This window comes from Ambystoma mexicanum, chromosome 2q, assembly GCF_040938575.1.
Source record: "Ambystoma mexicanum isolate Mex_15411 chromosome 2q, UKY_AmexF1_1, whole genome shotgun sequence".
Taxonomy (NCBI): Eukaryota; Metazoa; Chordata; class Amphibia; order Caudata; family Ambystomatidae; genus Ambystoma; species Ambystoma mexicanum.
This window is the reverse complement of record NC_090924.1, coordinates 1,418,818,894-1,418,832,399: the sequence shown is the minus strand read 5'-3', so window position 1 is coordinate 1,418,832,399 and position 13,506 is coordinate 1,418,818,894. Positions and strand designations below refer to the sequence as shown.

General features: G+C 45.4%; 1 protein-coding gene across 2 annotated transcripts in view; it reads left to right on the top strand.

Annotated features, from left to right (window-relative positions):
• CHN2 (chimerin 2) overlaps positions 1 to 13,506 on the top strand; it is a 938,196-nt gene that overhangs the window by 706,144 nt on the left and 218,546 nt on the right. The gene's annotated exons all lie outside the window — the stretch shown is intronic.

Sequence of the window (13,506 nt, the reverse complement as noted above, 5' to 3'; positions counted from 1 at the left end):
GGCCGAGCGGCTTCTTAGTCCTTTCACAAACCCTAGCCAACAAAATCCCCTTATATACAAATGATTGGGCCAAAAAGGCAAGCCCTTTGATGATTTTTCCGGTGGCACAGCCCAACCGTGCAGTAGGTCTATTTCCTCGGACGCAGATTGTACCTTGTGAATCCTGGTACTGAGTGATCTGTGAACAACGTGTCGTCACTTCCCGTTGAAAGCGACAAATCCAAAGCAGGATCTGATGCAAGATCCGGAACAAATTTAAAAGACAAAACTGATGGAGAGTGCAGAGGTAAAATGGCTGTTTCCCCAGGCCCCACAGGCTCAGGGAGAGTATCCGACGCACTCTCAATGCTGTTTATTACTTCGTTATCGTTAGTTGCAGTACTGGTAAGGGGTTCTTTATCTTCTGTAGCGTGTGGCACGGGGCACGGAATTCTCTTGATGTGGGACGTGTGGATCCAGTTCTTCTTGCCTGCTACCCACTCCGCCGTCTGTGTGACTAGGAGGGCCTGGTAGGGGCCCTTCCAACGAGGTATGAGGCAGATAGATAGCTTAAATGCATTTGTGAGGACACAGTCTCCCAGCCGTATGATGTGACTGGGGCCCTTGTATCTAACAGGTAAAGCCTTTCACACCTGGTGATAAATCAAATACAGATTTTTAGTCAACTGGCCACAGTAGTCAGAAAGAAGTACATTTTTCGACATCTCGTAAAGAACGGGGCTTTGGGACATTCCAAATGTTAGCTGGCCTACCCATGACCACCTCAAAGGGAGAGAGCCCCCTATTAGTTTGAGGGGTCGTCCTCATGGACAATAATACGATCGGTAAGGCGTCTGGCCATTTCAGTTTGGTGCCGGCACACGTCTTAGTGAGCTTGTTCTTGATGATGCCGTTGTGTCTCTCCACTAGTCCAGAACTCTGGGCATGTCTGGCCGAATGGAACCATTTATCGATCTGTAATCCCGCACATATCTGCAGAATTACAGCGGTGATAAAATGTTGACCATTGTCCAACCAGATGACTCTTGGCAGACCAAATCTTGGAAAATATTCCATCAGCATAGTCTTTGCCGTGGTCATAGCGGTGGCATCTTTGACGGGAAAAGCTTCAACCCATTTGCTAAAGGCACAAATGACAACCAGTACATATTTAAAATTGTTACAACGCTACATTTCTATGAAGTCAAAATGCATTACTTCAAATGGCACATAAGGTGGACCAAAACTACCCCTAGGAGTTGATGTGCCCTTTCCCACATTGTGCTGTAAACAAATCATACACCCCTGAATGAAGCATTCAGCTACCTTAGGGATTTTGTCATTTACCCTCACATTTAGCAACATTTTGGTGACCTTACGAGCACAAATATGGGTGGGACCGTGAGCCATAACAACCATCATCATAATATATGCGTCGGGCAATAACCATTTCCCTTCAACTTTGTCCACCCAACACCCGTCATCATCCAATTTCACCAAACCCTCAGCCCACTTCTTAGATTCCTCTAACGTGGCATCGGCTTGAATGTTCTTTATGGATTTGATACCCTCATCCAAAGTACAGGCATTTGTGGCTTCGTTTGAAGTATACATTTCTGAAGAGAGACCAGTGGCAGTCTTTTTGGCTATCTGGTCAGTGAAAGCGTTCCCCTTTCCTACATTATCTACAATACTCTGATGCTCTGCGCATTTTAAAATCGCTAGCTGAGTAGGGAGTGCAAGCGCTGAGAGTAACCGCACTATCAAGGAGCCATGTTGAATTTTAGTGCCATGTGAGGTCAAGAAACCTCTTTCTGCCCAAAGTCTGCCAAAGTTGTGAACTACACCAAAGGCATACTGACTGTCAGTATATATGTTTACGATAAGCCCTTCGGAAAGTTCACAAGCTCGGGTCAATGCTATAATCTCTGCGGCCTGCGCGGAGTTATGCGTGATTCTTTTGGTCTTCGTGACCGTGCTCAATGTGGTGATGGCATAAGCAGCTGTGGATGTACCATCCGGGAGTTTCAAACAGGAGCCATTGCAAAACAGCTCCCCTTGTGGATTGTTCAAAGGAATGTCTCTTAGATCGATCCTGCCTTTGGTCTCTTGTTCTGTAGTGTAAAGGCAGTCATGTGACTCTTCGTCACTGCAAGCAGTACCTTGCGAGAAAGGTAAAAGTTCAGCCGGATTAAGAACACAAAACCTCTTGATTTGGATGTGCGGTGAAAACAAGATCAATTCGTATCTCGTTAATCGTGCAGAGGTAAGGTGTTGCATTTATGTTCTGTTTAATAGACAATCTACATAGTGAGGTACCATCAGGGTAAAAGCATGGCCTAAGACCATTCCCTCGCTCTGCTTTACGGACGCAGCAGCAGCAGCAACAGCTCTCAAACATCTTGGCAAAACGCATGCAAAAGGATCAAGGGTGGAAGAAAAGTAGCTGCACGGCCTATTCTTCCCTCCATGTTCCTGCGTTAATACAGCCAAAGCACATCCATCACATTCGTGCACATACAACACAAAGGCCTTTTCATAGTTTGGTGTGCCCAAAACTGATGCCGAGCACAGGGCAGTCTTGAGCAGATCAACTGATTGCTGGTGTTCCAAGTTCCACAGCAATGGTGAAGAAATGCCCTTTTTCATCAAAGCCAACATTGGTTTAATCACTAAGGAAAAATTCAGGATCCACTGCCTACAGTAAGAAGCCATTCCTATAAAGGCTCTGACTTCCTTCTGTGTATTTGGGACAGACATGCTAGAAATGATTTTTATCCGTTCAGGTGTCAACCTTCTTCCCTCCTTTGACAGGAGATAGCCTAAATAGGCGACCTCCTGTCGACAATATTGAAATTATTTAAACAAAGCTTTATGTCCATATTGTGCTAGGTGAATAAGCAACAACACGGTGCCCTCCTTACAAGCGCTCTCTGAGTCAGCAGCTAAGAGAAGATCGTCTACATACTGAAGCAGTGTACAAGTAGAGGGCAACTCAAGTGTGTCGAGCTGCTCTTTCAAAGCCTTACTATAGATGCTAGGACTTTCCGTGTAACATTGCGGTGCACGGTTAAAGGTAAACGAGCATCCTCCTAAGGTGAACGCGAACAAGTATCTACTGTCCTTATGTATAGTGATACTAAAGAAATCGTTCTTTAGATCCACAACACTAAAGTGAGTAGCTAAAGCCGGAATCATGGTCAATATTGTTGTCACATCAGGCACAATGGGAAATTGTGGAGCAACGATCTTATTAATGGTACGTAGATCAATAATGAAACGGAAGGGAATCGCATTATCGCCTTTTTTGTACACGGGCAAAATCTGGCTATTGCACAAACTATCTGAAATTTCCTCAATCACCTCTCGATGCACAAAATCGGAGACGATGCATTTCAAAGCTTGCTCACCATCGACCGAGATCTTATACTGGGGAATACGTGGCAACTTTACTCCATGTTTGAGAATAATCTTAACGGGCTCAATTTGCAAAACACTGACATCATTGTCATCAATTGCCCACAAACACTCCGGAACGTTACTAAATTCCAGCAGCAAAGGTCTGGTGAAGAATTGGGAGACAGAAAGTTGCTGTGGTGAAATCTTCAAACACACTCCATCAGAAGAACAACAAATTACCGCATTTAATTCTTTCAACAGATTCAACCCCAACAAATTCTCTCCACAATTCGTGGTCAAAAGGAATGGACAGTGGTCCGTGAATGGACCCAAAGTAATAGGTACCGGCAAAGAAACCAGACAGACGACTGGTGTGCCAGATAACCCTACAGAAACATTGGTTTGCCCTGACAGTGAAATGTTTGGAACCCGTGAATGATTAATGGAACACCTCCGTGCCCCTGTATCTATCAAGAATAGATATTTCCTATTTCCCACTATCATTTCAACGTAGGGACCTTTCTGATTAACGGGAATAGACGTTGGTTCAAAACCTTGCTTCGGGCAATCCTAGTGAAACAGAATGTGATTGAAAGGAAGTTCTTCAGAGAGGTAAGCGGCAGAAGGTTGATCAAAAATGTTTGTATTGTCCACACTTGATGCCTGATTGTCCTGCAAAAAAGGTTGCTGTGAATTCTGTGAAAACTGACTTCTACCAGGACCCCCTGACCATGGGCGACCTCTGGATCGTCTACCCATATTCCCAAATGCGTTATTCGACCTCTGCTGGAGGATCGGGCATTCTGTCTGTAATAAGCACACTGGTTTATGTTTACAGGACCCAATGGCGCATTTCCCCGTGGAACGTACTGACCTCTAAATTGCGCAGTATCCCCTCTAGGGCCTCTAAAAATGTGTTGCAATAGTACTTTTGTATTTAAGTCACCTTTTCTCTTTTCAGCTCTTTCCTTTTCATTATTGACACGATTCTCATAGTACTGAGCCATGTGCAGCACTTCTGACTGAGACTTCGCTTGCCAAGCTCTCTCGGAAGACATAATTTGTGACTGGATGTCAGGCAGCAATCCAGGCACAAATGTATCCACAAATAGTCGTTTCCCAGACTCTGTGCTTAAGTCTTGCACACTGTAATCTGAAAATACTTGTTCGAACCGGTTAAAGAACTCAGTAGCCCCCTCAGATTTTCCTTGGACACAGGCCGTAAACTTGTCCGAAATAATCCTTCTTTCTGGAATTAAAATGTTTACCTTTTTAACTATTCTATCAGGCAAAGTTAGTATTACCTGTGGAGGTCTCTGGCCTTTCTCTTTCGAGTCTAGCCATAGTATCCCATGTAGCTCCTAACCCTGGTACATCATCTACAGTCCTAATCTGCTTCCATAAGTCAACAGGCAGGAGTATGGAAAATAACAAATCAATATCACTTAAGGTGAATACTGACGACTGTAAAACAGACTCTATTTCTTTGTAGAACCCTGTCGTATTCTTCCTAATATCGGGAATTGATTGTTTGATGGTGTTCACTTCCTGTCTCGAGAACGGGACGTGAACGAACTGCAATACATAATGTGCAGGAATTTCTTGAGCAGCAGTACCTGCTTCAGGATTAGCTAGAATCTCAACCTTTGGAACAAATATCGGAGGGTCCTCTCTCATAGGCAACTGAAAAATAGGCAACACCGAACGCTTACTAAGCAACAGAGCTAAATCGAGGGCTAAAGCAGCTGAAGAAGTGTCAAACGAAAAAGCCCTCTTATAAATACTCAATAACTCTGTGCAACAACAAATCTTTCTTTTTACGCACTCATCCTGCAGGTACTCTGCCATTACCTGTATCACTTTCCTCTGCATTTCTGGCGTATACTGACTATACATGTCATATACCTCAACAGGAGTTATCGACTTATCTGAGATCCGCCTAATCGTATCTTTCGTACAAATTCGTGTTTCCTCATTTATCGATTTTCGCCAAGGAAAGAACCATTTCTGCAAAAACATAACGTCCAAACTATCACCATCTTCATTCTTCAACCTTTCCAACTCCTTTCTATAATCAAAAACCCTCTCGACATGTTCTTGTACTTTCTCTGCAGTATCTTTAGAGAATGCTAAAGTATTCAGATCCCTTAACCCTTGTGGGAGATCTATATCATTTAGTCTATTCCACATTATACATAAATGAATTCCTAATCCTTCAATAAAAATGATTTTCTCAGGATAATTGTCCAAATTACAGAATGTGGCAAGAGCATCATCTTGTTTGTCCCTCCCCATGCAATGTTTAGCCCATGCAGTTAATTCACGCTTTTTCTCCGAAGACACAGTATTACGAGTTTCAACCCTCGATCCCGCTCCCCGATCTACTACAAGCGGTGTAGAACCACTTGGAAGAGGGAGAGTAGGCAATTTTTGAACATCTGGAAACAAAGGTACTATCACTGGCGTGGCAGGCGAGCCCACCAGACTCATAACAGCAGGCAAAGGTGGAGGAGCAGGTGGAGGAGCGACAACAAGAGTAGGAACAACGGGAGGAAGAAGAGGAACATTAAGAGGAGCAGTAGGAGGAGCAGGAGGAGCTATGGGAGGAGGAAATACAGCAGGAAGAGAAACATACAGAGGTGGCGCAGTGGCACCAGGCCTTCGTTCATTTAGAAGTTTGTCAATAAGTTCATCAGCTACAGGAAAGTCTTTGGAAGGATACATTTTCTGAATACCAACAGAAAAAGCCCTATCCCTATTCCTAACTGACTCAGACTGTTTATTCTGGTCATATAACAAAGCTTTTTCGGCGTTCGTCATATGACGGCGTGCATGCTTTTCTCTACTCTTAAGCTGCTGCATAGCTTCTTTCTTCCAATTCTGTAATACATCGAATGCTGCAGGTCTAGCCTTTTTCTTCAATAATATGGATTCTAAGTATTCAATACGAGGAATTTCAAAACTACCATTGATTGGCCACTGAAGTTCAGAAGCATGTCTAGTTTGTCTGTGCCAAATATCATTAAATACTATGCTACCAATGGCGTGCTTACAGCACATAGTACATGTCGGTGACCCCTCCATTGGCGCTGTTCGGCCAAATTCCAAAGATTGTCTGTCACTGCGGAATAACGCCCTGAAGCAGGCAGACAATTTCCCAGGTATATCAGAATACTGGTGTTACCTGGTCAATAATTGTACTTGCAAGAACAATACGCCAAAGCAAATTATCAGGATACTTAAGAATCGGGTCACGACTCACCTGATCAAATCCTAAGGAGGTCCGAACGGATTGCAAAAGTTCTAACTAAGGTCCCACGTGTTTGGTGATTTCAGCAAATCTGCCCGCCTCGATATATGGACCCTCGTGAAGATGCCGACTCGGACCGCGGGCTCACTGTCCAGGGATCGGGTCGTGCAGCGCTGCTGAGGTATCGCGTCTCATCCAAGAACGGGGCCCCCATTTACACCGTCCGATCCCGGTCCGATAGCCGCGTCAACCTTCAACGAGCTGGCATCAATCTTGAGGGTCCCTATTCGGGCACCATCTGTAAAAGCAAAAGAAAATATCGAGGCTGAGTACCCCCAAAGGAAATACACAAAACACAGGTTTATAAAGATTCCCAGACCTTTCTTCAAATAACTGTACAGTTTACAAAGAGACAAAGTATCAGATAGCTATCTGGCCCTCAGTACATCACAGCGAATACCAGCCCTTACGGTGTGAGAAGTGAGAGGCACTGGACCTCTAAACATTTGCATCTTTTACACAGTTTCCAATCGTAATGTCCAAGCCCTCTGCAGGTTAATAATTCGCAGTCTAGGGTTCGTGCCAAGTTCACCTCTGGTTTATCCGACTATATGCACGTGGATTATTTCCAGTTTGTACAACAACAAGTCACAATGGCAACAGTGTATCTTCGAATTTAACATTAAGCCTTAGTACACGTCCTATACAATGTAGTTCAACAAGTATTCACGTTTAGTATTTAAACAACATTGTATTTGATGTATGTCCGTGGATCAGACTTGTTGGCGTAGGAAATCCTCGATCTACAGGTCAAAAGTAGGACAAGGTCTCATTACACGGTCCTAACAATTGGCCTACGAGCAGTTTGAACATCAACTTTGCGCGAAGGTCAGGATGGCTAAGTTACAAGCGGGAAAACACTGTCCACCATTTTGGAACACAGAGTGACTTTGAAACAGAAATCAAATGGTAGATGTGCCCAAAATGGCAGCTAGGTCGATCTAAGGTCGGAACCTTGCAACGCGGATTTCTTCGCAGAACGACTGGGTTTAGGCCAATATATACAATAAAGGAGGTACAATATGATATCCCGTTTAACAAAGACTTCCTGCATGTGTTGAATTTCACAGGTTTTGTTGTGATACATCTGCTCAATTTGACTGCACTTTTAAAATTTTTCAGTGAATTTCAAGTTTTTTTCATACCACTGTTTTTTTACGGGCCAGTAGCCACGGCCTTCGGCTGTGACCACTGTAGATGTTGCCCCAATATTTTTCTTTTAGACACCCCGAGTGTCAATGGCCTCGGCTGTGGCCACTAGACACTACTTTATTGGCCCGCTAGCCATGGCCTTTGGCCCTTGCCAGTGAACACGGCCTTCGGCCATGCCCACTGTATATTTTAAAACACTAAATGGCCCATAGTCATGGCCTTCCGCCGTTTCCATGGTACATGTTCCTCTCATATGTTTCACTTGGACCCACAAGGTGGCCATGGACAGGCTGGCCAGTGAGCACTGCCTTCAGCCATGCCCACTGTATATTTTAAAACACTAAACGTCCACTAGCCATGGTCTTTGGCCATGGCCAGTGGCCACAGCCTTCAGCCATTCCCACTGTATATTTGAAAAGAATAAAGGGCCACTAGCCATGGCCTTCGGCCGTTTCCACTTTCCAACCCCCACCTTACTGTAGCTGTAAAAATCCTTGTTTTTATATTATTTGTTTTTTAACTCTTTTTATTACCTTCTTTCCCATAACTGTGGTTAGCCTAGTGTTCTACTACAAAATACCTGTCGTTATCTGTAGGCATACGCCGCCCATAAATACTGCGGTAATCAGAACTAAATGGCAAAAAAAGAATTCTTCTCTGCCCTTCCAGGCACTCACTAAGTGTCTCCCTCTCTTTGGAATGCTTCCTACACAACCCTCAACTCCTCTTTTCCTCCCTAACCCTCTCCCATTCCCCCCCAAACACTCCTGTTTTCCTGTGACGCACTTAAATTCCTGATCGTGTTTTCTTTCATAGCTGTGGTTTCCCCGCTGAATAACCGTGGCTATGAGAAAATGTTTGTGCTCTCAACTTGGTCCCCAGTGCCTCTTCAACTCCAGAATTTGACATAGTGTCTTCTTTCCTCCTCCCCACCTCTGGCCTGATGCCATTTTATATTTTTTCCACTCTAAATGTTATTTGTTCCACTTTTCAATTTGGCTAGCTGCGTGTTTTTCCCTAATAACCGCTTCTCTCACATCAAACAAAAGCGAAAGGCCAGAAGCAAACAAAAACAAAGTCTTTTAATTTCAGAAAAGCCTCTCTCCTGCAAAGCACCATGGGAGACTCTATCAAATATTTTAAAAACTACTGGACGCAATAACCCCAGACCGCCCCGGAAATCGAGTCAACACTTTGTGCCCAAGTTGCTTTGTACCAGGTCTAATTCCATCCAGCAGTTTTAGCTGTGCAAAAATATGACCTTTTCTGTATAGGAAAAAGAATGGGGACTTGGCCAAAACAGCCTTTTTTTAACTTTCTTTATAACTTTTATTTTTTTAACAGATCTTTCCTCTAATTTCCAGTCATGTGGTGGTGGGCATGGGGCGGGGTGGGTGGCGATAGAGGACCATGACACAAGTTTTGTTTGTAAAATTTCTGTCAAATCCATCCCTCGAGTCAAAAGTTGTTAGCAATTCATTTTTCGGTTTCCTATGGAACTTGATACCCAAATTAATTATAGTGCGACGACCGCTGCACTATAATTCTGAAAATATCTTTAGATGTATGTGCTCATGAGTCATCACTTCCCAGTCACTGAATTTCAAGGGTTTTGTTGCCATAAATCTGATCACATTAACTGTCTCTTAACTTAAGTTTTTTGCAGAATTTCGAGGTTTTTTAAATGATATATTTTCTTTGTGACCAGATATGCACAGCCTTTTACTGTGGCCGCTACACATGTTGCATCAGTAACTTTCATCTGGCACCACTATCTATGGCTTTCAGCTGTGGCCAATGTATATGTTACAATAACAATTTTAAAAGAGGACCGCCACTGGCCATGGCCTTTACCTTGGCCCGTTCCTACCAGCTGAGGCCCAGAACCCGCTAGCGAGCGCAGGGTCCACTGCCCTTTGCCCATTTCCGTTGGCCCACTAACCATGGCCTTCGACTGTGGCCACTTTCCATTTTTCACCAATTTTGTGTAACAACACAGAAGGCATTAGCTTGAGACCTCAGGGCCCATGGTGTTCAGTTGTGCCCACTTTCCATGTTGCCCCAAATATTAAAAACCTAGGAAGTGGGCTCAGTGGTTTGGTGGTGTTTGGCAATTGATTGTCCTATTCACCCCTGCAGCATCAGGTCCGTCCCTCTAATGTGGGTCAGATCTGACGCAGCCGGGTCCCTTTTTCTTTTTTCTTTTTTTTTGGCCCCCCTCCTCCCATGTTGAGGAAGCAGGGGACACCCCTGCACCCGCCCAAGGCTAATACATGGCTATCATAGGGAGCGGGGGACACCCCCGCAACCTCCGCTTCACATGTTCGGTATGTATTAGGCTAACTGTTGGTTTTTATTCGGTTGAATGGTACAGGCCAAATTAGGTCAAATGTATCATTCGACCAAATAAAATCGAACAATGATGCTGATCCCGGCTCAGTGTCTGTTAGCCATGGCCGCGTCCACTGTCCATGTTGCACCCATGTTTTCTGAAGACCTGTTGTGCTCTGCCTAGTAGATGTGATATCTTCAGATGTACAATGATTTTGCTCCACATCCTATTCTCATGATAAATTCTCGGGGGACATTTTTGATTATGCTGATTCCTTCAGTACCATGGCGGTGTGCAGATTCCAGCGATAAAAGAGAAACCATTCAAATATGAAAACGTCTTCCCCGTCCTCACAGGCACTCACCATGTGCCCCCCTCCTCTTTTCTTACCACTCACTTGCCTTTTCTCTCCCACGTTCTCTCCCATTACTTCCTTGAACTCTTTGGTTCATGTGATGGAGTTTCTTTTCTAAGTGAGTTTTATGTGGGGTTTATTTATAGGGCAACAATTAATGCAGGGAGAATGTCCCCATCCCCAACCAAACACACCACACCAATGCCGTTCCGATAGCACAGCCAGTAGAGCGCTTGCTTTGACATCTGGGCAGAGCCTGCTGAAGCAGGTTTGAATCCCGGCAGGGCCAAACTCAGCCTTTCATCCTTCTGAGGTCGATAAATGAGCACCACACACCGTGGGTAATAATAGCCAGCGCTCGGATACCTGAGGGTTTGTAGCGCTAAATTATTATTATACCTGTTTCTATGATTCAATCTAGCCCTGTCTATGAACCATATCATACTACGTAGATCCGTTGGTATTGCACCAAAATACTGTAAAGAAAATGCAGAATGCGCGTTTTTTCGCATTCGGCATTGCTGAAATTGTCGAAGCACAAAATCACAAAGGTGGTGAGCGGGGTATCCCCCCCTCCCGTGATTTGGTATTTTTGGCTTCAAGTGTTCCAGGGGTGTCCCGTGCATACATTAAATGTAGAGCTGGGGACAAAAGAAGAAAATCCCAAAAGCCTGAGTTACAAAATGTGAACAAGTTGGCTTTGCATTTTTGTAACTCAAGCTTTTGAGATTCGTTATTTTAACGTAGATCCGATCCGTCACCCCTGTGCCATAGATAAGCCAAGAATAAGCCTTTGGCCGTGGCCACTATCTATGTCTTTCAGCCCCTTCCGTGCCCGCTCTGTATTATGAAACACTACCAGGCCACTATCATTGGCCTCCGGCCATGTCCACTGTATATGTGCCCCCAAAATGTTTGTTTTATAATGGGCCACTGTAAATGTTTTTTTTTCAACACTTCTTTTTATTATTATTTTCGAACAGCAACAAATTAAAACAAGTTGACATTGAAGCTTTGTTTCGCCGGACTGGTAACAAAGAGTAACTAGAGCCAAAAAGAAAATGGAGGGAGGGAAAGGAGAGGGGAGGAACGGGGAACATCAGTTTTCACAGAGAGCTGTTTCAGGGGCCACTTTCTGGTTGCAGACTCTTCGGTGTCTTAGGCTGGGGGGGCCGTCTCTGTGGCCTGGGGTCGCCTTGCTGCCAGTGAAGGGGAGGATTGCCTGTGTTGAATCCCGGATTATCTTCGGGGGAGCGTGTGTCCATAAAGTCTTCGTTGGCAGTTGTAATTCCAGCTTGTCCATCCATCGCAGGGTAGGAGGCTGTCTTGCCACCCCCGGGAACTGCTTCGTGTAGTCCAGAAAGGGGGTCCAGACTTGGTGAAATTTGCTTCTGTTGTCAAAGCGGGTGGCCGTGATTTTTTCTGCTGCTGCAATCTCCCAACATGTGGCCCACCACATTGGGATTGAAGGGCCCTCGGGATGTTTCCATAGCCTGGGGCTAAGCGGCCGATTAGCGGGAATTGGCCTTCGCCTGTGGCTCCGAGTATGATGATTCCAGGGTCCCACAGGATTGTGAGGCCTGTGATTAGTTTGATTTGGTCGAGGACGTTCCTCCAGAATTGGGCCGCTTTGGTGCAGGACCACAATAGGTGGTATAGCGTGCCTTTGTCCGCGCATCCTCTCCAGCAGTGCCCAGGGATGGAGGGGTTGCATTTGTTGAGAATCTCCGGGGTCCGGTACCATCTGTAGGATACCTTAAAGGCACCTTCCTTGTTGGTTATGCATTTGGAGCTTTTTGAGCCCAGGACCAGATGCGATTCCATTCCGCCGGTTCGATCTCTCTGCCCAAATCTTTTTCCCACTTTAACATATAGGGCTCCTTCTTGTCTGGGTCTGTTGTATCGAGCAGTTTGTACAGGGTGGCCACTTTCCCTTTGGGGGGCAGCCGTGAGAGTTCTCCCAAGGGCTAACAGTTCTCTGCTTCCACCTTGCTTAATTGCTTCGCTTGATAGCCAGTGCCTGAGCTGTGCATATCTGAATCTTTCTGTTTCCGGGACCAGAAATTTGGTCTTGCAGGCTTCGAAGTTCAGCGGGTCGCCGTTGTCGAAGAAGTCCGCGATGACGCATAGGCCTCCTGTTTTCCATCTTTTGAAGTTATTCGGGGTGATGCCTGGGGAGAAGTCCGGGATGTCCCAGATGGGGGTGAGTGGGCCTGTCGTGGTTCTGCGGTTCCATTGGCGGGCTGCTTTCTTCCAGCTCGTCATCGTGTTTCTAGTTGCTGTCAATGGACCCTCATTGGCTGGGTAGCTCATTGTTCGCCTAATGTTGTCGTGTGTGCTGCGACCTGGGATGAAGCTGGGATGTGTAGAAGGCTTTCTATCGGGGGCTGGCACCATTTGTCCTCCAGTATCAGCCATCGGGGTCGAGGTTCCTGTAGTTCCACACGAAGGCGTGGGATCCCGCGGCCTCAAGGCAGTATCTGCTAACGTCTGGGACCCCTAGGCCACCCGTCGCGGTGCCCCGGAGCATGATACGCTTTGGGATCCGCGGCTTCTTTCCTTCCCAGATGAACTTCAAGATGTCTGCTTGTAGCTTTTGGATGACTTTCTTTTGGACTGTCACTGGGAGGGTAAGGCAATGGCACAACAGCCGGGGGACTAGGTTCATTTTTACGGCGGTGATCCTTCGAACCATGAGATTTCCTGCTTTTGCCATCTGGCTAGGTCCGTTAGGAGGTCCGCAAATAGGGATGTGGAAGCTTGTTTTATAGATTCTTTCCGTTTTATCTGGTATTTGGACCCACAGGTAGGTGATGTGCTGTTTAGCCCATGGGATTGGGTATTTGGCGCTCAGGGAAGCCTTGCGTATCTTTTGCATATTGATGCCCATAGCTGCGGATTTTGTAAAATTTACTTGGAATCCTGCTGCAACTTTAAACTTTTCTAATTCCTGCCAGATTGCTTGCATAGGTTCTTCTG